Source organism: Lissotriton helveticus, chromosome 1_1 (assembly GCF_964261635.1).
Source record: "Lissotriton helveticus chromosome 1_1, aLisHel1.1, whole genome shotgun sequence".
In the NCBI taxonomy this organism is placed as follows: Eukaryota; Metazoa; Chordata; class Amphibia; order Caudata; family Salamandridae; genus Lissotriton; species Lissotriton helveticus.
In genome coordinates, this window is record NC_136057.1 from 2,017,993,250 (window position 1) to 2,018,017,564 (window position 24,315).

At 43.4% G+C, this 24,315-nt stretch overlaps 1 protein-coding gene across 1 annotated transcript in view; it reads left to right on the forward strand.

Annotated features, from left to right (window-relative positions):
• The window catches only part of TTLL7 (tubulin tyrosine ligase like 7), a 1,017,987-nt gene that overhangs the window by 310,324 nt on the left and 683,348 nt on the right, over positions 1–24,315 (forward strand). The window lies entirely within an intron of this gene.

Consider the following 24,315-nt stretch of genomic DNA (forward strand, 5'->3'; position numbering starts at 1 on the left):
CTTATTTTTGCCAAAGAAAGTAAATATAGCCACGATGCACAGGGAACTTCCTCTCTGCATGTGAGGGCCACTGTATGTCTTGTTTGCCATGGTTACCCCTCCCTAAATTGAGTGAGGCGAACATTACTGTGTTCTAGCAAGCCTGGGGTTGTTGGGACATCAGGTCAAATGATTCTGATAACGAAGCCAGCTGAAGCTCTGTTGACGGCAACCCTGTGGTTCCCTACCTCTAAATGGGGTGGTATAATCATAAAATTGGTGGAACGGTACATCTGCCTTTTCATGGTGGATGCACCATTCTGCCAAATTGTAAATGACCCCATTAATCTTGAAATCTTGTCTTGACTTCTGAGACAGGCAACATTTTGCTTTCCAAATAAATGTAACAAAAGCTGTTAGTCCCTCCCTCTCAAGAGAAGGGTATGATATGGTCGCTGTTCCCTCAATATTTCCAGCCGCGGACGGTAGTGGGAGTACCGGCCTGGCGGGGCAGGGTGGGGGGTAGTAATGTATGGATTACAGACTTTAAAAGGTAAGTAAACATAAAAATAAATAAAACGAATTTCGTTGCACACACTGCATCGCATTTGGTGATGCAGTGTGTGCAACGAAATTAGTTACAGAAAAAATTTAAACGCAGAAAGTACAGTTTACATTGATAGACACATGTTGTTGAAAGAGCTAACCTTAACACATGCTAATACAGAAGGCCCTCCTACCATAAATCTAACAATGGACGATATGACTTTCTGCGTGTCCCTTTGAGCCTGATGGCAAAGTCAACGTCTGGCAAGTTTCGCTCCCCTCCCTCCTTCAGTCCTAAGGGTACTGCCACTATTACTCCTGGAGCAAGGTTGCGCAGGGGGTCCAGTTTATCGGACGGATGTTTTTCCCCCGGGCCCCCCTACGCCCGGTCTTTGAACTCCATAAAAGGGGTGCAGACTGCTGCGCATGCGCATACGGGGGTGGCCCCAGGCCAACTGGGAAGATGACTCCCCCGGCCCCATACCCCGACAGCCTACTTATCGGCTGTCACTACCCCCGGAGTTACATGGTACTGACCGCTAAGACCGCAGACTATGCTTACCAGTGTTGACCTTACCGCCACAGGCCAGCATAGTTGACCGACTATCTGGCCCCCCCTCCTGCAACTAGGAAGGTTCTGAACTCTGTCTCAACTCCCTAAGCCAGGCTATGATGTCATCCATAAATGCATGAATCCCTTTCTGTGAAAGATGCACCCCGTCCTGAAGAAAAAACTGTTCTCCCTTGATGTATCTGTGTGATATTGTTTTTAATCTAGGGGTCCTAAACAATTTGTCGAATTTGTTGTTGAGCCGCTTTACCGCGTGATTCAACGCTCTGACTGATTCGCCCCCCGCCACTGGAACCTCAGTATCATGTGCGACCACGCTATTATGGACTGAGGACACTGTTTCGGTAGCCACCCCACTGCCTTGAGTAACTCTTCAGTCAATTGCCTCCTACCTATTCTTGCCAAATCATTGCCCCCCAAGTGCAGGATCCAGATAGCAGGTGGTCCTGAGCTTGCTTATAAAGCAAGTTCTCTGAATTGTCCCACGCACAAACCCCCCTGCCCAAAAAATGACATTTTTGACCCTAGCCTTGACACCTTATCTTTGATGGATCCTGTAAAGAAAGACTTCAGACGGTGAACATATGAATGTCCTATCACCCAGATTGCTTGGTTCTTCTGGTGCGAAGAGTAAACTTGCGTCACCTCTTTGATTGCTTCGCCGAGGACCGCCACCGATTGTAAAGACGCATATTTCCCTCCTGAGTCACAGGATGAAGAAACTGCAAGTAACACAGAAGAGAGAAAAGAGTTGGGGTCAGTGCAATGCCACGGTGGCCTGTCATGCAAATACACGACGAAACATCCAGTGCGAAACAAAACTGCCCCATTACTTGAGTCACAAGAATAGGGTATGGGCCTGTGCGCCTAATTGAAAATTGCTACCCTGATCCTACAGTAAGTGCAGCCGCACATATCTTTTATAGCAGTTGGATGTCCACCTGCCAATCTTCTTAACACGTTGTTGTCCCAGGCCTTTTGCTGTTGCCTCTGAGGCTGCACCTATCCTGAAAGAGTGTGTCCCAAAATTGGCGGGATCCAAACCTGCCTCCTCAAGTGCTTTAATCATCACTCTCCTGAACTGGAAAACTGTGAGGGGGGTCTTATCCTTGTGTATGAACAGTGGTCCCTCTAACCCTGGCACCCTTTGGGCCATGAATGCCTCTAACCTGGTGACCGGGCAGCATGCCGTGTTCCCTGCCCTGTGCAAGACTACAGAGTCCCCCCTACCCTCCTGATCGGTTTTGGATTTTGGTATGGAAATCAAAACAGAGTCTTCTACCAGTTTTACGTGCCCGCTTATTCCTTGCTACTAGCTCACCTACCCTGAAAGCTCCGTAGAATGCTAAGCAAAAAGCTGCCTGAAAAAGGACTGCCTCGCTAAGTGTAGTACAGACCCGTGGTAAAGCCATTACCAACTTTCCTAGTATGTCCAGGCCCACCGGTCTCCTTACATCAGGTTCCGCCCTCTGCAGGCATTGCCACCCTTTCAAGACCTGCTGTACCACAAAGCATTTCGTGGGGTCACCCTCTCCGCGCAACTTCGCAAAATAAGCAATTGCTGCAATGTGTCTCCTTGCGGCTGCTACTGTGCGTCCCTGCTCCCACATGAAGGCAAGATATGCTACCACTGAGTCATGATCTAGCCATTTGGCGCCCCACTGATCCCCTAGGAAAAGACAAAATTCACCAAACCCCCCTTCATATGCGCTCCTTGTCCTAGGCGCTAGGCCTGCAGCCACGAGGTGCGGTACTCTGGGGCACCATGTTGCCAGAGTAGTTCTGGGAAAGGTGTCGGGTGGGGCGCTGCCTCTGGGATGTGTGCCCTGAAAGCCTGCATTTTAAAACGAGACAATGCATCAGCTGCATGGTTCAAGACCCCTGGGACGTGTTTTACTCGGAAGATAACATTTAACCTCATGCACTGCAACACTATTTCCTTCAGTAGGCGTAGCAACATTCCACATTTCGCTGATTGACTGTTTATGCATTCTACCACTCCCATGTTGTCAGACCAAAATATGACAGACTGGTCTCTCAATGCGTCCGCCCAAACAACCAACGCTACCAGGATCGGGAAGAGTTCTAGGAAAGTGATGTTGCTGATGAGCCCCGAATGTTTTCACCAAACCGGCCAATGTTCAGCTACCCAATCGTGCCCTAGAATGGCTCTAAACCCCTCGCTGCCTGCCACGTCGGTCATAAGACCTAGTTCTGGGCTGGACATGGGCGGGCTAGGCCACACCACTTTGCCATTAAAATCCTGCAGGAAAGACTTCCAAATCTGCATGTCCTGCCTGACCTCCTTGGTTAACCTAGTGTGGTGGTGTTTCTCTTTGAGACCAGACATGGCGTGAGCAATAGTACGAGAGAACGGACGCGCCATGGGAATGATGCGCAAAGCAAAATTCAGTTGGCCCACCACTTGCTGCAATTGGTGTAGCGTGACGTTCTCTCTGCCAATGCAGCACTCCAAAGCGCGCCCAAACTCCCTAACCTTGTCATGTGGCAACCGGGACGCCCCCTCCACAGAGTCTAACTCGATCCCGAGAAATTCAATGAGGGTTGTTGGGCCCACCATTTTATCAGGTGCCAATGGGACCCCAAACTCCTGCATGAGATCGCAAAATTGCTGCAAGGCTGACCTGCATTCCTCTGAGCCTGGGGCCCCCAGGAAAAGAAAATCATCCAGGTAATGAAGGACCCATTGATGTCCGGACTTGTCCCTGAATGACCATTCTAAGAAGGAACTGAATTTTTCAAAATAGGCGCAGGACACTGAGCATCCCATTGGCATGCACTTGTCCACATAGTACTTGCCCTCAAACTGAAATCCTAGAAGGTGACAATCAGCGGGGTGAACCGGTAGCAAGCGAAAAGCAGACTCAATGTCAGACTTTGCAAGCAGGGCCCCCTTACCTAAGGTTCTCAACATGGCCACTGCCTGATCAAAAGACGCGTACTTGACACTACATAGTGCATCTGCAATGGCATCATTCACAGCGCTGCCCCTAGGTGCGGATAAGTTGTGGATCAATCTGAATTCGCCCGGCGCCTTTTTTGGTACCACCCCTAGGGGTGAGCATACAAAACCCGTAATCGGGACATCCTCAAATAGTCCAGCCACCCTTCCGAGGTTCAACTCCTTGAGAATTTTTGCCCTTGCTACACTCATGTTGGATCTAACAGAGACTTGGTTCTTACAATATGTCACCCCGCTGTGCCCCTGTGCAGGTATCCTGAAACCCTCCTCAAAACCTTCCTTTATTACCCTCGCCAAAACAGTGCAGGTGTATCGTTCCAGCCAAGGGATCATCCCGCCAACGTTCACCGGGGTTCTAGCCTTTCTTAAACAGGGTTCATTATTCTTGTTTCTTGCCCCCTCTCTCCCTAGCCATCTTGTTGCACTTGGACTCGGGGTGGGAGGTGTTACTACAATATCCACAGGTGTGCCTGAACTTACACGTCCCTGCAGCCCTGGAACAGGTACGCTTGTTAAAATCGAAACAAACCCCTTTCTTGCCGCCGGCCCCTTCTCTTGCCGTACTACCCCTGCGTTCCCAGCGGGGCTTGCCTTAAAGGGCGGAAAGCGGCCCGTGTCTGGGACCGCCACCCTCACGGTATCCTGTGCAGCCACCACCAGGTATTTCAAATGGAGGAACATGTCGGTCTGATCCCACCTCAGGGAAGGATCCTCCGCCTTTGCCTGCCTAAAAGCCTTATCATAATCTTTCCACCCGTCACCTCCCTTCTCTGCATGAGCGAGGGTGATCCTGTTCTGGTAAATTGCCATCTCTGACCCTACTTCAGGGTATCGCTCTAGCATTACCGACATGTATGTGGAGAAACCCTGTATCCAATTTGCCAAGTTCTCCTCCACCCTGTACTTCAGTAGAATGGTAGACCGTTCTCTAGGGTGAGTCCATTCCTTGTTTTTCCTAGCTTCTTCCCTGTCTGCTTCATCAATTAAAAGGAAAAACATGTTCACATACTCCCCCCTCCATATTTTCTCCTTCATCTCTTTAGACAGATGCTGACCCAAACGCTCTCTCTCAGAGCACATTTCCCCTACTCCCAGAGGTGAGATATGCTTTATACCTGCTGGTGCTGCTGCATCAGCTTTCTTCGGTGGCTCCGTCTCCTTCCCGCAGTTGCTTGTTCCCGGCAAACTGCTGCTACTGGAGCCTGACACCTGTTCACGCGACCCCACGGTTGCCTCATCTGGGATTGGGCCAGTGGCCACCTGCTGTGGGCTCCCTGCCGGTAATGCCGGCCCCTCCTTTGGCTTTGCAACTCCGAGTTCCGAGAGCAACTATCTTGCTCGCTCCATTGCGTCACTCCCACCAGCTGACGCCCCTGCGGCATGTGACCAGTTTCCTATTGAATCCAGCCATGGCAGAACCGCCGCCAAACTGGCCGTCATATCGGGCTGCCCAGGTATTTCTATGACTGCTCTTACCGCATTATCATGGGTCCCTGGCTCGGCCAACTGTACCTCGTGCGGCCCTGTACCCCCTTCTCCCACAAGGGGCTCAGGTTCTGGCGCTGCCACCGGACTAACAGGATCCCTTGAGCCCTCCCCTCTCTTTTTTCCACCTTGGTTGGTCCTCTTCCGCTTCGGTGGAGGGGGGGGAATAATGTCTTGGGGGCACGATAGGCCACCTAGGCCTTCCCCCCACTACTGCGTCCGGGCCTTCCACCTTGTCCTGCAGTCTATTGAGAGTCTGACCCATGGCTTGTACTTGCTGAACCAATGCTTCCAGCATGACCTCCGTGTGGGAACGCTTCTCCGGCCGCCGTGTCTTAGGGGCCATGGCGATAGCGCGCCCTTCCTACGTGTGACCGCCCGAAGGAACCTACACCCCGTGATAGTTCCCCACCAGGAGACCGTGACCCCTCTTACCGTGTGTTGTAGCGACACCAGCCAACCTGTGCAGTCACGCAACCAGAGCCAAGACTTACTGGCTAACCCAGTAAGCTCAGGCGAGCCGCCCGCTCAAGCCCTCTATGGCTCCCAGAAGCGATGTACTGCTGGTCAGCTGATGCCGCCTCTCCTTCCTCCAATGCTCGCCAAACCGACTGTCACCCCACCACCATGTGACGTCCTCCTGGTATGCAAGCTGATACTGTGAAGAAAATGGAAGAATTGCGATTTTCGCCGCGCTGCGCCTGCTAAGAACTGTTCACTGAGCTCCCCTAGGTGCAGCTCCCCCGATTCAACCTTTGTCCTTCTACAAAAACTGGGGGTGTAACACGGATGCCCCGCCAATGAGGTCCCAAATGATTATACCCGCTGGTTGTTAACACCCCTAGGGCTCCGGACTTCACTATGCTAATCAACTCTGGTCCTGTTCCCAAACCCGGAGATTGCAGGCTTTAAAAACATTTTAACCTTTTAAACCTAGCTAATGGTAACTCTAACTATTGTCTCAAACCCCGCCTCAGGAGGTGTAATGGGCCAAGGTGAAAAGACCCAACAAAGAGTTCACCGTGTCAGCACACAAAGAGCGCGCCGCCAGACAAGCCCCCCTTTCCGCCTCCCTCCTTTAAGGGGAACCAACACGGGAGCCTGCTCCCTTGAAATTGCACCGCCTGCAGCAGGAAACAAAACCTTTCCTGCCAACGCTAGAGTGCCGATCCCCGCTGTGTCCCGCGATGCTCCGATCGAGCCCCAGCTGCAAATGCCCCTCGTCACCCCACCGGCCTCCCGGCAGTCCGTCCGGCCGCCGGAGTTGAAAGGCGCTGCAGCTCCTCTGTCCCGCGATGCTCCGGTTCCTCTCACGCCGCATCACTGCTTCCTGATGCCGGACCTATGAAAAAGAAAAACAAACGATTACACGGACACGGAGCGCGCGCCCAGATGCAAAGAGGGAGGCAGCCGCGAAACAAAGAGGCTGTCTCCCTCACAGGCTCCCCCCTTTAAGGGTTGGGGAGCCAGGGGTACTTCCGGGGAGATCTCTTGAACCGGAAGCATTGAAATGCTTCCGGTTCGCTGGTGTGGTGCGGGGGTGCGATTGGCTACAAAGAAGGGGAGGGGGGCGCGAGGGCAGCGTCACTGATGATGCGTTTCCTCACCCCCTCTCTCCTTGTGAATCGGGGCTAGGGGGACCGCCATAATGGCGGCCCGTCCCATTCTGGTCCTGGCTCCTGCAAATACCACCGGTGACATGCCACCTCCGAATACTGAGATGGTTTATTTCTCTCTCCTACTGATTCATGCTTCCCTCATGGTGATTTAATTTAGTGTTGGCATGTGGAGCAAGTACTGAATCTGGTACATAATGCAACAAGAGCTGTGCTTAATACAGCTGTGTGTTTGCTGGCATTTTGTGACTGTATGTTTTTTTCGTGTTAACTTTTGTCCCTGCACTCGGAAGGTATAGGGGCACTGACTTGAACTAATTTCCCGTCATCAATGTGGACTGCTCCATGCATTCCACCATATCCTCTTCATTGCTCCAGTCTGCCTGCTCCGTCATCCCGCACTAATCACAGGTTGGACATTCTCATAAATATCCTCCCTTTCCAAGGCACTTCCTGTTTTTCTATTGTGCGTTTTTTTTACTCTTCACTCTTAGGCTTTCAGGGGTTGCAAGGGTACTCCTCAGCTTGACGTCGCACTTTAGTTTTTTTTTCTCTCCCTGAGGAGCGGAGATTATTGTAATAGTGTAGCGCTTACCACATTTAATATTTCTGCACTGACACAGCGCTCCCTGCAAAATGGTAAAAGCTAAACTATGGCCTTAGAGGCGCAGGAAAATCAGAAGCAGCACTTCTGGGGGAAGGGTTGTTTATGGTATGGCGGCCCACGATTTTGGCATTCTTCCAACAAAAGTATAAAGGTAAACTGTGAATTATGTACTTACAGAAGGATGTTTTCCAGTTCTCCTGATGGTAGTGAGCATCATACTATAAACAAACCCGCATTAGAATTGTTAGATCAGCTTGAAAATAAGTGGTATTTACTTGCCAGTACCCGATTTACAGTATGACAGAACCCCATACCTATGTTGCTTTCCTTAGACTATGCATTAACATTTAAGACATGTTTTCTTTTAATTATCATATTTGTTCTTGTTCAACACACACATTTGTACGACTTTACATCTGTTCGAAACTCTTACGAAGCAGTTCCCTTTGCTGCTCCTTACTCTTCACTTAGTGTGACAGTGATAATATTGAGTTTTACTGTAGCGCATGCCCAATGTCCTCAATGCCTTCTGAGTTGTCAGGTGTGAATTTCTTGGTGATAGGTTAATCCACATGGAGGTTGCTACTTTGGGGAAATGTTTTGTGACCCTTTGCTCACATCTCTGTCTGCCCTTAATGTTGTTTGGCTTCTGGTTCACGGGAGCTTATGTTTTGTATAGTGTTTGTTCTGCATCTGTTGCTGAAATTACATTGACCACTGTGTTTCCTTACTTTCCTTCTTTGTGAGCCTTCAGTTCCACTAAATACCAACCTTGCTTAATCTACTATCCCTGCTGCTAAGGGAGAATGTGGGAAAACATACTAAACAAAAGCAAAAATTACAATGCGTATTGTTCATGCTTATTAATATGTGTTTAATTTTTATTTTGCATAGTGTTTGTTTCCATAGTCTTGTAGCTTCCCAGCAGTATAAATAACAGGTGACACTACCACTCATCCTGGTGCCTCAGTTAATTAGCCCCACTAGCAAATCTAGAACTTTTTTTTCAGGTCAATATTTTCAAGGTTTGTGAATGTTAATCCAATTGCTTTAAAAATCCTGAACCAGTAATTCAACCATAGAATATGTTGCTAAAGAAGACCTAGGATTTAGTAATCTTGTTACCTCAATTTTTGTTGGTTTGTTGTAAACACGATTATTGTAACGTAGCAACATTGATTTCACATTTTCAAAGTTTTTAAGTGATTTATTTATCATTAAAATAAGGGAGATGTTAGCCTTTAACCTTCCAATATCTTTCAGTTAGACATCAGTACTGCTTTAGGATGGTAGCAGAACTCCACACCATGCCACAAAATTCCAATCAGCATAATTTCACTCAACACCACACACTTCCACACAATTCAACTCCGATCCATTTTACACCGCATAATGTGAGAGCAAACCACCAATGTCACACACCACATACATACAATCCACACAACAGAATTCCACATCATGCCACAAAATTCAACAGCCCACCACATAATTAATCACCACAACATACTTATCCACAACACAAAATGCCATTCCACATAATTACACTCTGACACACAACCCCACTCCACATAATTCTAATTCACTCAATATTACATCATACATCATTGCTATCCACATATTTCCACTCCACATCACACAATTCCACCACACACAATTCCACAACTAACAATTCCAACCAACCCACATAATTCCACTTTACACCACATGCATCCACAACAATCCAAAACCTGTGGGTAAAAGACATTGTCATTTACAATGGCAATACCTCTAACTCTTACAAATGTGAGACCTATTGCATTGCAAATGCTTGTTTATTTAGCTTGCTCACAGCGCACTGCTAGAGTTGCAACCCAGACTTTTTTTTACCAGTGCTACACATTTTTTATGTTCCCGTTGGATCAAATAATAGCCAGTATTTGTTGCCTTTATCAGTATGTGCTTAAAACAGTAAAATATAAGAGGAAAGCAATTTAAAATGTGTTCTGGAACGGACTTAAGCCAGGACTGGTCATTAAAGTAAAAGTAGACAGAAAGCCTATTATTAAAAATAAATACAGACATTGTTATATAAAGTTCTATATAAGTATCATGACTAGACATTTTCAGAATCTCAAAACGTGAATACATTGCCAGTATTGACAAAACGGGACAAAAACTGGCATTTCCTTTTACATTGAAATTGTCAAATTCTTTAAAGCATTTTGATTAATGATGAGATAATCTAAGGAAAATTTCAATTCCAAACCATCCTCTAGCAAAATCATGGGATGATGAGGGCCACTTTGTTAAACTTAAGAATGATACAAAAGAACATTTCAAACCTTTGACAAATACATTCATTGCAGCTGTTCAATGCTAGTTTTCACAGTCCAAATGACCCCGTTTTTTAGACCTGGCATCCTTGGTGTGGTCTTCCCCCAAACCTTTTGCCTTCACTCCTCCTATTTTCAAAATAAGTTTTTGTTTGCACTAGGCCTCTTTGGACTTTGCTACTGTTAACCAGTGCTAAAGGGCTTGTGCTCTCCCAAAAGCATGGAAAATTGACTTACACCTGATTGGCCCATTTAATTTACCTATAAGACCCTAGTATATGGTACAACATGTACCAGAGGGCTGTACATTAAATGCTACTAGTGGGTCTGCAGCACTCACCCACTACATTAGCTCTTTAAAACATGTATTCGGTATGCCATTGTAGACGGTAGTGCAATTTTAAACTGCCCATTCAACCAGGCAAAATCAGCATTTTGCCAGGCCCAAATCTCCCTTTTTTTTAGTTTCAAATGAAAGCTTTATTAAAAGTAAAGAGGTGTCAATATACAATACATGTGATTAATCATTGAGCAATACATCACATATGTATTCTAGCATAAATACATGAATGGGAATAAAGGATAAAAATCACAGAAATGAGAAAAGTAAGAAACAATATAATACATATTCACAGAAAAGTTAGAGGAACAACTAGAAAAATTATGGGGGTTTAAGTACTTCTTGTTGGGAAGGGTTTGGTAAGGAATGTCGTTTGGCACAAGTATCAAAAAACGTTGTAACAGGTGACCATAACTGAATTCTCTTAGTAGCCATATGTATGAGAAAGGTAGAGAATGTATCTTATCTATGATTGTGGCAGATATCATACCACCAGGCCTTGTAGGAGATTTCCGTGAAATTCTTCCAATTTCTTGTTATTTGCTGAAAGGCAACCGCTATTAATATATCAATAATTTTGAAATTAATTGTACAATTATCCCAAATTGGTGAGAGGTTTCCTAAAAAGATGACTGTTACAGAAAATGGGGTATTGGTGCCAAAAATTTAATTAATTTGAGACCAGACACGTTTCCAAAAATGATGTACTGGCGAACATGCGAAAGCATGTGAAACAAATCACCATTTGGAGATGTACAGGACCAGCAAGTATCCGGTACTGTGGAGAATCTTTTATTTACGATTTGCAGGGATAATAGAAGTCTATTATATATATAAAACAGTGTTTGTGTTAAGCTAGCTGTTATTAACGAATTTTAGTCCAAATATTGTTCCACAATGGTAAAGATCATGCTGTATTAAAATCTTTCTCCCATGTGACTTCTATGCTAGTTTTCTGTCTGATTGTATCTGTGGATTGCAAAAAGGTGTATAAAGTTGATGCCTTGGGTTGAGTGCGCAAAAGAGTGGACTGATCCTTATACAAATCAACCGTATGAGCCTTGGAAGGTTTGCTGGCTAACTTAGTGTATATATCATGTACAGTTTCACGAAGAGTGTAGTATTTGTAAATTAATGAGGTGGGTAAATTGTATAACTGCCTAAGCGAAGAAAAAGAAATACATTCTGTGTTTGTAAATAATTGGTGGACCCACATTAAGCCACGTTGTCTCCATGTTTTCCAATAAAAGGGTTTATTACGTATTAATAAAGTTTTGTTATGCCATAGAGTTGAGGCTAAAAAAGATTCAAGAGTGTCACAAATTGAGGGGTATAAAGGGCTCAATAGTTTGGAAGTGAGCTTAAATGAGGGAGTGGATAATGTTTGAGGTTTACGGGAGAAAAAGAGATACTCCTGAAGTGAAAAAGGAGATAAAAACAAATGTTCAATTGATGTCCATAGGGAATAATCTGCTGTAGAGTCAAGTAACCAATATGAGGCCTGTCGTAGCAGGAAAGCTTTTTGATAAGCAGAGAAATCGGGGAAATTAACCCTTCCTTCAGCTTTAGGACGTGTTAGCTTAGAGATAGACATACGTAGTTTCTTACTGTTCCATAAAAAGGAAGATAGTATTGAGTTGAAAGATTTAAATAGTTTAGCAGAGATGGGAAATGGAATATTGGAAATGGTGTATAAAACTATAGGTGAAAGCATCATCTTTATAGTGTCCAGACTACCCCACCAGGATAAATAAAGGGGATGCCATTTAGTTGTAGGCTCTGAAATTTTTTGAATGCAATTGTTCATGCATATTGTTACTGTGCCTTTAATTGTTGGCGTGAAATTTAACCCCAAATATTTGATATGGGAGGACTTCCAGGTGAAATTAGCTGGAGTAAAATCAGCTTTAAAAGTGTATTCAGTCAAGGGCAAAATTTCACATTTATCACTGTTTAATTTGTACCCTGAAATCAATGAAAAGGATTGAACCTCCTTGAGGAAGGCAGGGATCGATTCATTGGGGTTCGAAATAAAAAGCAAAATATCATCAGCATACGCTGCAAGTTTAACCTTGGTCGTGGGAGTTTCAAAACCCTGTATTTGTGCGTTTTGCCAAATTTTCGAGATAAAGGGTTCAAGGGCCAAATTAAAAAGAAAAGGGTATAAAGGACATCCCTGATGCACTCCTCTGGCGAGATAAAAAAAATGATGATATTAGACCATTAGCACATACAGCAGCATGAGGATAAGAGTATAGTAGTGAGAGTAAGGATGTGAATGTTGGGCCAAAACCGAACCATTTGAGAGTGTAAAATAGGCATTGCCATTCAACTCTATCAAATGCTTTTTCTGCATCTAGCGCTATAGCTGCAAGGGCGTGTTTCAAATGTGAAGCTTTAGATAAAATGTTGAAAAAAAGTCTTGTATTGTCTGTGATTACTTGTCCTTTCACAAAGCCAGAATGTTCTTTGCCTAATATATTTGGTAGATAAGGGTCTGAGCATAGGGCTAGTGCCCTGGAAAAAATCTTGCAATCTATGTTGAAGTGAGATGGGTCTATAGTTTTTGCAATACTTCGAATCTTTGCCTTCTTTGGATATTAAACATATGTGAGAATCTGAGAAAGATTTTCCTAAAGAATAAAAGGAATCAATCAGAAGGTGTAACTTGGGCTTTAATAATTTGGAAAAGTGGAGAAAGAATTCGACAGTGAATCCATCTGGTCCAGATGCCTTGTCTTTTTTAAGGTGTTGGAGTGCATCTAAGAGTTCTTGTTGTGTTATTTCAGTTTCTAAGGCTGATAGGTCAGCAGAAAACTGTTGAGGTTTTTGTATGGTTGAAAAAAGTGTGAAAGCATATGGTCTGTGTGATTTGCTTCAGAAGAATATAATGTTTAGTAAAATAATGCAAATTCATTCAAAATTTCCATATCCTTGAATTTTAAAGTAGAACTGTCATCGTAAATAGAATCAATATTCAATTTAATATGTTTAGTCTTTAGATAGTTGGCTAAGATTTTACCTGCCTTATTTCTACCACCATTAAATTTTACGCTAGATTTCAATAGATATAACGAGACATTATCTGTTGAATCCTTATTGAACTGCAATTTGGTTTTATAAGGGCATTAAGAACATCTTTTGAGTTAGATGTATAAAAAGAATACTCCACTCTCTTAATATCTTGGAATAGGAAATGTGTACCCTTGCGAGCGATGGTGCGTTTTTTGGCCTCGTAATTTGTAATAAAATCTCTTGCTGAAGCTTTAAAGGCGTCCCAAATAGTTGACAAAGGTACAGATTCAGTTTGATTTATGGAAAAATATTCATCAAAAAATGCAATAAATGAGGATGAAAATGCTGGGTCCAGAAGAAGAGAATTATTAAATCGCCAGCATCTGGGAGCATTGGGTTTAGGTAAAATGTCTAAGTCGATTGAAATAGCAGCGTGATCCGATAATAGTATAGGTCCTATTTCCGCACACACAAGTGCTTGCGAAATGTTATGAGATAAAAAAAAGTAATCGAGTCGCGATTGAGAGTGGTGCACCGGGGAGTAAAAAGTATATTCTCTTGTGACTGAATTACACAATCTCCATGCATCTAGAAGTTTATCCTGTGCAATATTCTGGATAAAAGATTTGTGTGGTTTGTTGGGAATGAATGAAACTTTGGAGTTTTGATCTATGAAAGTATCAAAAATCTGGTTGCAGTCACCTGCCAGTATAAAATTATCTTCCATGCAAAGAGTGATCTGCTTAGCTACTGAAAGCCAAAAAGAAGAGTCACCACCAGTAGGGACATAAACATTGAAAAAAGAGACTGGAACATCTTTCAACATCAGCTTAACATTAAGCCAACAACCATCCACATCAGAGTCTTGAGAAATGAATTTGAAATGAAGTGATTTACGACGCAACATCATGACTCCATTACATTTACCATCGCCATTGGAATAGAATATTTCTCCCATTCAACCTTTTTTTAGTTTTAAGGACTCGCGTTCCGTGAGATGAGTCTCTTGCAAAAACATTATATCTGCATTTAATTTTGCCAAATGAGTTAGGACTTTTTGTCTTTTTGTGGGGGAATTTAGCCCTCTAACATTCCACGATACCAATTTCAACGGCATAACGGTTTAAGAGGAACAAAAAATGATGAGAGTAAACAATAGTAATCCAGATTAGTCAAGCAATTGGGAAAAGTAAATGAGACTAAAAATATCATACAAAAAGTTGCCTTGACTGAAACAAGGAGAGAAAAATGCATAGAAAATGGTAAAAGGAGAAAAAATGTTTGATTAGAAAGATCAGTAAAATGAAAGGATACGTAGCTGAAGCTGTGATTCAAAGGGGAGAAGTAAGAAATTGATTGTAAAATGACAGAGGTAATTAGGAATAAGAGCTGGAAATTGATAATATCATTATTAACGTTAAACAAAGACGAAAAGAGAACGTAAAGAGAAATATCATAGAGAATAAGGAAATCAAGGACACTCAGAAAAAGAAGAAGGAGAATATTTAGAAAGGAAAAAAAACAGATAGTTAGGGACAGAAGTATGGTAGAAATGTAGGAGGATAACATACCTATATGAGGAGAGATCAGGTAGACATCGGGGAGGGAGTGAAACCACATGGAATAGACGACACATCCAAGGTCGGCTAAACCTCAGACCGGGAAGGCACAATGAAACAAGGGTAAAATATCTGTGGAGGTTAAAAATAATGAGAATAGGGAAAAAGAGCTTGAACGGACGATAGCAGTGATAACTAAGAGTGACAGTGAACAAATTTGCAAAATCATGAGCATTGCTAGGAACTCAGTTGAACTACCAAAGATTGTAATGGAGAGAACAAAATTCAAACAACATATTCAGAGAAAATGCAGCAGCAAGCATTAAATGAAGAAGAAGGTCCAGAATATTCCATAGCAGTTGTTTTGCACAAGTTTATGAAACTTTGTAAGCGTAGCAGATCTTCATATGTAGTTGTCCTGTTATTGTATGTAAATTTGAATAAACAGGGATGAAAAAGACTGTATCTGGCTCCTATTGAACGGAGATCAGCTCTCATGTTTAGAAAAGCCTTACATCGATTAGCAGTGGCTTTAGCATAATCCTGTGCAAAAAACAGAAATGAGCCTGACCATGTAATTTTTGGAGATGATTTGACCGCTGACAGAACCTTCCAAAAGTCTGTATACTCTAAGAAGTACAAAATGACTCCTCTTGGTCTTTGTGAGGGCGAAGCATGAGATGGCATATGGCCTAGCCGGTGTGCTCGCTGAATATTAAGTATCGTTGCCTCTGGCATGTGAAGTACTTTAGGAAGGAATGATTTGTAAAAAGTAAGTGAGTCAGATCCTTAAAATCCTTCTCTCGAGCCATAAATATGTAAATTGTTCCGTCTGTTGCGATTTTCCAAGTCCTCAACCTGTTTTGAAGCGACGAGACTTGAGAATGGAGTTGAAAAGCATTGACACAAGTTTCTTTTAAGGAAGTAACATTTTGTTCAACTGAAGAGACCCTTGTTTCAAGTTGGGACCAGTTGTCCGTCAAGATTTGCAGTTTGGTGTTAGTTTCTTCCATGAAGGGTCAAAGGGCTCTAATTTCTTCCATTAATAACTCCATGGACACTGGTGATGCTGACTTAGGAGGTGAAGGAGGGTCTTTTTTTAAATCTTTTAGTGTTAGATTTCCCTATAACTGCAGGAGAGGATTCTATTGTAATCTTTGAGCTTTGAGAAGATGATGCTAAAGAATCCTCTAAATTGGAGAATTCAGAAAAAATCTTCAAATTTGTTACAAAAATGCACTTTGGTTTAGGAAATGAGGGGTGTGGTTCCTTTGTTCTGCTCATTAATCTCGCTCCATACACACTCTGCTGATGCCAGCGCACTGAGAGTGAAGCACAGTACAGTGAGAATCACACAGTAGGAGGAGGATTCATGAGTAAGAGACTCAATGCAGCTATATGTAAGTAAACCCTTGATATTAAAACACGGAAGTCTCTTTTTATTTGAGCATAACAGCCATTAATCAGACTTTGTACTCCCCTCAATACCGTGATATGAGAGCAGATGAAAACACATGCTGAAGAGACTATTAAAGAACCTAAAATGGCTGCTCCACAAGTTACCTCACCAATGCCTAAGCAGAGTTCAGTTAGTAAGATGCGGCATTGAGTAGCAGAGTTCTAGCTCAAAAAATAAAAATTTAAACAATTTCCCATTCTAGGATGTATTAAGAGTGGAGCAAAGCGGCTGTTTAAAAATGTAGTAATATTATGCCAGTAATTTGAAGAGAAGTTCCAGGAGTAGATTGTGATCCTAAAATGGCTGCCACACACACTGCATTGGAGATGCTTAAACTGGGTCCAATGAGTGAAATTTGGTGTTAATTACCTCAAGTGCCTTGTACAAAAAAATCCATTTACCAGTCATGGTATGCCGGGAATGTAGAAGGCAATTTTTAGAACTAAAGGCTTTGCTTTGCCATTATTATGAAGAGGTGCGCAATCGCGGGTAAGATGCAAAATGGCGGCCGCTGTAAAAACGGGACCGCGAGAAACTCACTGCGACAAAATAAACTACTTAGCTGCCACTTGAAGGGTCGCCGAACGTCTCAGAGCATGCCTGGGATCTTCCGACATCCGCGCACCACCTCAATAGAAGAGAAGTCTGCTCAGAAGCTGAAAGTCTTCCCGGTGAGCAGCGGAGCCTCACTCCTATGCCGCCATATCCTTCGGGCGCCAAGCCACGCCCCTCCAATCTCCCTTTTTAATACATATAAATCACCTCTAGGGTAGGCCCTAAAGGCCCATAGGACAGAGTTCATTGCATTTAAAAAGTAGAACATGTGGGTTTACGTTTTACATATCCTGGTAGTGAAAAACTCCTAAGTTCGTTTTTCACTACTGTAATGCCTATCTCTCCCATTATATAACTTTTACTAAGTGCTAACTTTTGATTGAGAGCAGGTTACAAACATCATGTTTGGACTCAAATGAATTGTAATTTAAAATCCTCTTTAATTTTGAAAATGTCTCTTTTAGAAAGTTGTCATTTTCTTACCCAGAAGTTTCTACGTCCTTCTAGAAGTGTCGAGGTGCCTGGGACTGTTTAGGAGCCCCCATTAAGAATGAGTATTGAGCCTAAACAGTGAACAGTAGGGGACTAGATAGGAAGGATGGGCCTTCCTTCCAGTAAGGCTGGGGGCTGAGCTGTTAACTACCCCACTTACATTTCAAAGGTCTTGTCTCCAGCACACTCAAAAGAACCTGGCACTAGTGTTTTTTCACCCCAGACTTCTTGGAGCCTCGGCATTGAAGGAAAGAACTTTCCAGAACTAAATGTGGGGGTTGGATAGAAAATTCCCCTAATTCAAAGGATGACACCCGGTATAAATATTGGACTGCCTGGGCTACTCTTCAGTACACTCCTGCACCTGCGGACATTACAGAAGAAGGACTGCCTTGTTCCCCGGGGGACTGCCATACTGCTGCCATGTTCCTCAGAGGACTGCCCTTCAGCTACCCCAGAACTTCCCTTCTGCTTGAGACCAGCCTTGTTCCCTAGAGGACTGCCCTTCTACTTGAGGCCGGCCATGCTCTCCGCGAATGAAGACTGGCCCTGCTCCCTTTATTCTAGGATACCTGGGTGAGTCCCAGGGTCAGTTGGTTATCCTCCTGTTCTGAGCTGCAGGGACACAACAAGCTCCAAAGGCCTCTCTGCAACTGCGTAATGGACCTGCTGCACCTGGACCTGCAACTGGACCTGCCTGAGCCCTGCTGCCCTCTGCTAGAGTGATTCTCTGATCCTCAAGAGGTGCCTCCCCAGGTCCTGAACCCTCGGCTGGCATTGGAGTACAACCCTCTACAAGAACAAGAGAAATCCTGAAATTTCTGTACTCTTTGGCTGGACTTTGAGAATTATGTAACTTTTTCAGCACAACTAACTCCTATGCCTGTCTCCATCCCATGCTCCATCACGGTTAGCCTGAATTTGTGACTTCCCCCGGTCTAGCTTAACTGGATGACTTTCAGTGGCGCGTAGTGCTTTTAGGCGCTTTACCTATCTAAAAATTTAAAATTGTAATTCTCCGGTTCTAATGATTGGATTTTTGTGGTTCTGATCTCATCTTTTTTTATTAAAATCTACTCTATTTTTCCACTGGGTGCTACTCTACAATATAAATAGAAAGAGAGAACACTTATAACTCTCTCAGAGCGATAAAGGGGTAATATTTTGGCCTCTAATATACCATGTAGCCTAACGGCTAGGGCTGGGGATCTTAAATCTGGAGGAACTGGGTTCGAGTCTCGGCAATAAGGCTCAACATCCTGTGATTCTGGGGTAATCACTTACTCTCCCTGTGCCTAGCAAAAATTCATGTCCATTCAATCTCCTTGACCCTAATTTTCAAATTATTATTTGGTCCAGCATTCATGTTAATAGTTTTAGAGATAGGACTGGATTCTTGTACCTTATAAATTCATGTCACTTGTCTATGTCTTGTATATACTTCACCATTGACTTCACTTGTCACTTTTTTCACTTAACTTCACAAGTCACTTTTGTTTCGCCGCAATTCATTTATGCATTTTGACAGCCATATTACATTTTCTTGTGAATGACAAAGGAGTAAAAAACTCTGCTTTTTGCAAATCTTTCTTTCTTGGTGTGTACTTACAATGTGTCTTTTTTCCAAAATATATTTTTGCATTAATTGATAATATTGTGAGTAATTTGGTTGCTTTTTTACTAAATACATATTAACACAGCTATTGTACCACCCAACAGAACCAATTGTTTGCTATATCATAAATACCCAGGTTCTGAGGGACACAGGGTCACCCCATTAACACTAATGCATATTTATAGAGCGCACATTCACCCGTATGCGTCTTGGCGCTGAATAACAGATTTTTATTGCTACCCATTGGTAATCATTTTATCGACGTCAGGAGGATGAAAGACTCAGTGAACCTGGTGTCATACACACATGTGTCCATGAAATCAAACATAGGCTCTCACAAGGGGGTATTAGTCCACTGAGCCACCAGGCCTGGCTTCGATACTTTCTGAGCTAGCAGGCAACTGTTTTAAAACTGTGAAACCTGTCATGGATTAGAATGATGGACTGTATAACTAACACACTTATTGCAGACTATGGCCACTTCTAGTATGTAGGACAAACACATGGAAAGAAACAACAATATTTTCAGCGTCTCCTTTATGTTTAGAACTTGTTACAGCAGACTTTCAGCCGTGAACATCAGACTGCAAAATTAAATCTTAAGCAAATATCGTATCTGGCTGGTAGGAATATTCTCCCAACTAATAGCAGAAGAGCATTAAAAAAAGGAGACAGAAAATTAGCCAAGGCTTGAGCCAAGCATAATGTGCTCCATAATGAAAGAATTTGAAGGTATATTGCTATTTTTTAGAGGTGGCAATTTGCTGGCATTAAAACTCTCTAACCTAATGATTAAAAACGCCTTCTCTCCATCTGACATTAGGGAAGTAGGAACAACAAATGGTTTGGCAACGAGTGTTGGCCAAGAAAATTTGAATTGACTCAGGCATTAAAAGCGAGAATTAGTACTATAGACTATGGGTTAGTTATAAAAGACTGGATCTGGGAAACTCTTTAAACAAGCCACACAGTTGAAGAACTTGTGACTTGGGGCTACAATGGGCACCACAACTACCCGGAAGTTCGTATTGGGGCTCATGATTAGCTTGAACAGTTTAAGAAATTGTGTACCCCTCCGCAGCTGATGTAACAAAGAGGGTACATACTTAGCATTCCCAGGCTCCTGACACAATTTCATTTTTATGGTCCTCAAGGTGGAAACGGCTGTAGCATTCCAGATGCCACACAAGGCTCTTGGCCCAAACAAGGTGGCTGTGGATTTGTGCTACACTGAGCCAGAGTTGTTTGGATTTATAAAGCAGCATCAGTCTATGGAGACGACCTCTGAAGTAATTTTGTTGCTAAGGGCCTGATTTAATTCCTGGTGGACGGCCCGCCCTCCGCCAGGGCAGATGAGTAAATAACTTTGTTGCCCTGACGGAGTTACCGCCATCCAGATTTAAAAATGTTCTAATATTGAAGGGAACAGCTATCACAGCCATAGTCTGTCATTGTTAATGTTAATCAGCAACAGAATTGCCTCTGAATTTTCTGGCCGTGAAGACTCTGACTTTTCCCTCTATTCAGATGGTTCTCTTTATCCTTAGTCTTCTACTCCTCCTGATACTCCTTTCCCATCTCAGTCTCTTTAGTCTAATTTCGACTTGTACATACCTCTCTCTTGCCCACCTTTGAGTTAATCATATGTATCTACAGTAATCTTTTTAATACCATAATCATCATGCTAGATTTTTAAATCATCAATTATCACCCTTCTTCACATATCATATTAAGTCGGTTTAAAACCAGATCTTACATATCAACACATATCAAAAGGAAGTGCTTACTATGATCTCCAGATGTAACTTGTGAACAGCTCTCACTTTAATGTTTATGATCACACTCTTGATTCTCTGCTTTTCTGCGCTTTAGCACCTACAACAGACATGCAAATTTCACTTCAGGCTCATGTTTCAAAATATTTTCAAAGTTATAGTTGAGTCAGTAACAAACATATTATTTTGAGCCTCATAGATTTTACTTTGAGGCAAATTACTCTTTAACATTCTCTGCATAAGCATCACTCTTGCAAAGAGTTTGATTTAATCCTGATTCTGTTGTGGAGGTTTTGCAAATTGTGAAGGTAGGACTATGTGGGACCGCATGACCATAATTTAGTCCTGCTCTTTCTGATAAAAACATGGCTAAACCCAACCTCTGCACCGTATATTGCTACAGTCACCCCTGCCATCTACAAGATCACCAGGAAGTACTGTCAAAACAAGACCAGAGCATGTCATTGTAACCACCCACATCTCCAGACATGTATTGGGTCTGATTTTCTACTCAATCAGCAACATCACAATTGACAAGCCAGCAAATATGACCTAGACAGACTAAACCCTCATCAGTTTCAGCATGCCCGTGCCGCACCACCATAGACCAACCACCACTAAAACTGCCCATCGCAGCTGGAAAAGCATCACAGAAGAGAAGTGGGCTTCTGCACTCTCCGCACATTGGCCAGAACACACGCCCTACTAGCTGAAAGCCATCAAGAACATTAACAGTTGGATCACCCATGCACAGACATCCAGGTTTCCCTCAAGGTGCTACCTAACGGCAAGAGCCCGACTTTTGGCCAGTTGGTACAGCGTTGATCTCAGGCTGACGAAACGCCTATGCAAACAAATCGAGAACAAGTCAAGACACCACAGGTAAAGACTTCTTGAAATCAGTCCCAAGATGCAACTATCATCAGGTATGGAACACCTATCACATACCTCTTGCAGATTGCACCGATACCTGCCACTAACATCTGCAAGGAAGTCAAAGATTTTGCTGTCCCTCCTGCCACCTCTTGCAACATCCTCCCCTAACAAGACCTTTGCAACAAGCTCCCAAAATTATTCTGTAACAAAATCACCTCCATGTATGGCAAATTTGACAATCAACTGGACCCAGTCACCACCGTAACCCAACTTCATCAGGGCTCTAGAACGAGCCATGACCTTGCGGCCTGCCATCACCACCATCAAAATTGCTTCTACCATGAAAACCATCCACACAGGCACCCCACCCATGCCCCATTACGCCTTCACCAAAGGACTCCTATTAATCAGCAAAGCACTAACATGCATCCTCAACACCTCAATCGACACAGCCACATTAATGGACACCTGGAAACATGCCACTGTCATGCCCCTGCTCAATAAACCATACGCTGACCCGCCACAGTTCCCAACTACAGAACTAGCTCTCCCCTACTATACCCGGTAAAATTCCTAAAGAAACGAATAAGCCGATGCCTCACCAACCACCTCAGCAACCACCAGCTACTTAACGCCATGCAGTCTGGATTCAGGTCCAATTACAGTACAAAAACAGCACTCAGCCACAGACGACATCCTAATGATTCTTGACAGATGAAGCACATCAGTCATTATTCTCTTGAACTTCTCTGCAGCATTTGACACTGTCTCACATTCCATTTTCATCAAACGCTTGCATGAGATTGGCACCCAAGGACACACTCTCTGCTGGATCTTCTTATGCAAGCCGTCAGCCTGGCACCTTACTCCTCTTAAGCCCCGCAAACTCATCTGTGGACTGCCTCAAGGTTCATCGCACAGCCTACCCTCTTCAACGGATACATGATCCCTCTGGCCAACGTCTTCTGTGCACACAACATCAACATTCTCTCATACTCATACTTCCCATTTCAGATAAGACCCTCAACACAAGAAACAAGTTCACAGCCTGCATGTCTGAAGTCGCTAACTGGATGAAAACCAACTGCCACTAGCTCAACATCGAAAAGACAGAAGTTGTGATTTTCGACAACAACACCTCACCATGGTGCCCAACTGATGCCCATTCGAACTGGGACCCACACCCACCACCCATGCCAGGGACCATGGAGTAATCATCAACAGCAATCTGGACTTGACTGCACAAGTTAAAGCTGTTTCCATACCCTGAAGATTCTAAGGAAGGTGTTCAAATGGCTCCCATGCAACACTAGAAAAACTGTCACTCACGCCGTAGTCACCAGCAAGTTGGACACCCTCTACACTGGGACCAAAAGCAAATCATTAGAAGACTACAAACCATCAAGAAATAGGCAACCAGACCCATTCTCACTTACCACACAGAACTCACATAACACCACACCTCAAGGACCTCCACTGGCTCCCTATACACCAAACTTGTCATTTCAAACTCCTCACATGTACATTCAAGGCACTATACAACTTAGACCATACCTACCTGAACAGTCACATCTCCTTCGACCAACTTCCTAGACACCTCTACTCTGCAGAACTCCTACTCACACACATCCCACACCTATACAGAACCAGTTCAGGAGGATGGGCATTATCTTACATTACTCCTAAAGCATGAAACAGTCTCCCACTCTACATCAAAGCCTCCTCCTCTCTTTTAATTCTGCAAAAACCTGAACACCTATCTTTTCAATTAAACAACCTACCATAGGCAGAGATAGGCACAAACCTGATCAGTGCCAAGATACCCTTGCAGGTGATAGTGCACTTTACAAATATACATAAGTTATGAAGAGTAAGAGGATGGGGGTGTACTGCTGTGCTTACAGTTAAAGGAAGAGAGCGATCAGCTTATGACCATCAAGCATATCTCTTCTTAGAACAGCTTTCAGTGAATGCTTGTCTAAAGGGCAATGCCCTCTGTGTTTCCTAGTCGATTTCTTATTTTTTTACATCAAGGAAATTTAGCAGAGTATGCTTAATGTGTAATCCCTGTATTCTATCTCTTCATCATGGTGAATATGTAACTGCATCTTAAAGCTGTAATAAATTCACTTATTAAAACTTCACCAAGAGTATACTAATCATTCTTGTAGTAAACAGATATCAACCCTATTGCTTCACTAGGTTTCATTCCGATTGACGCAGCGGTGTGAAATAAAATATGGTAATTATAGTCCAAATATTCTACCATAATATAAGAACAGTGTCGTGAGTTGCAGTTTTACTTAACTGAATTACTTGCATAGTGCATCTCTAAGACTGTGTTGCTGTCATCTTCTGATAAGGAGGCCAGGCCTCATCATTAGACCTTCAAACAACAAGAGGAACCTATTCAGTTTTAATAGTGTAACGTAAGGCAAGTTTTAGAATCACTCACAAGTCAGTGTTAGATTGCTGCTAATTTCAGACTGATGTCTTGAAGGTCCTAGCACTGTGCAGTGGCCATGAGTTG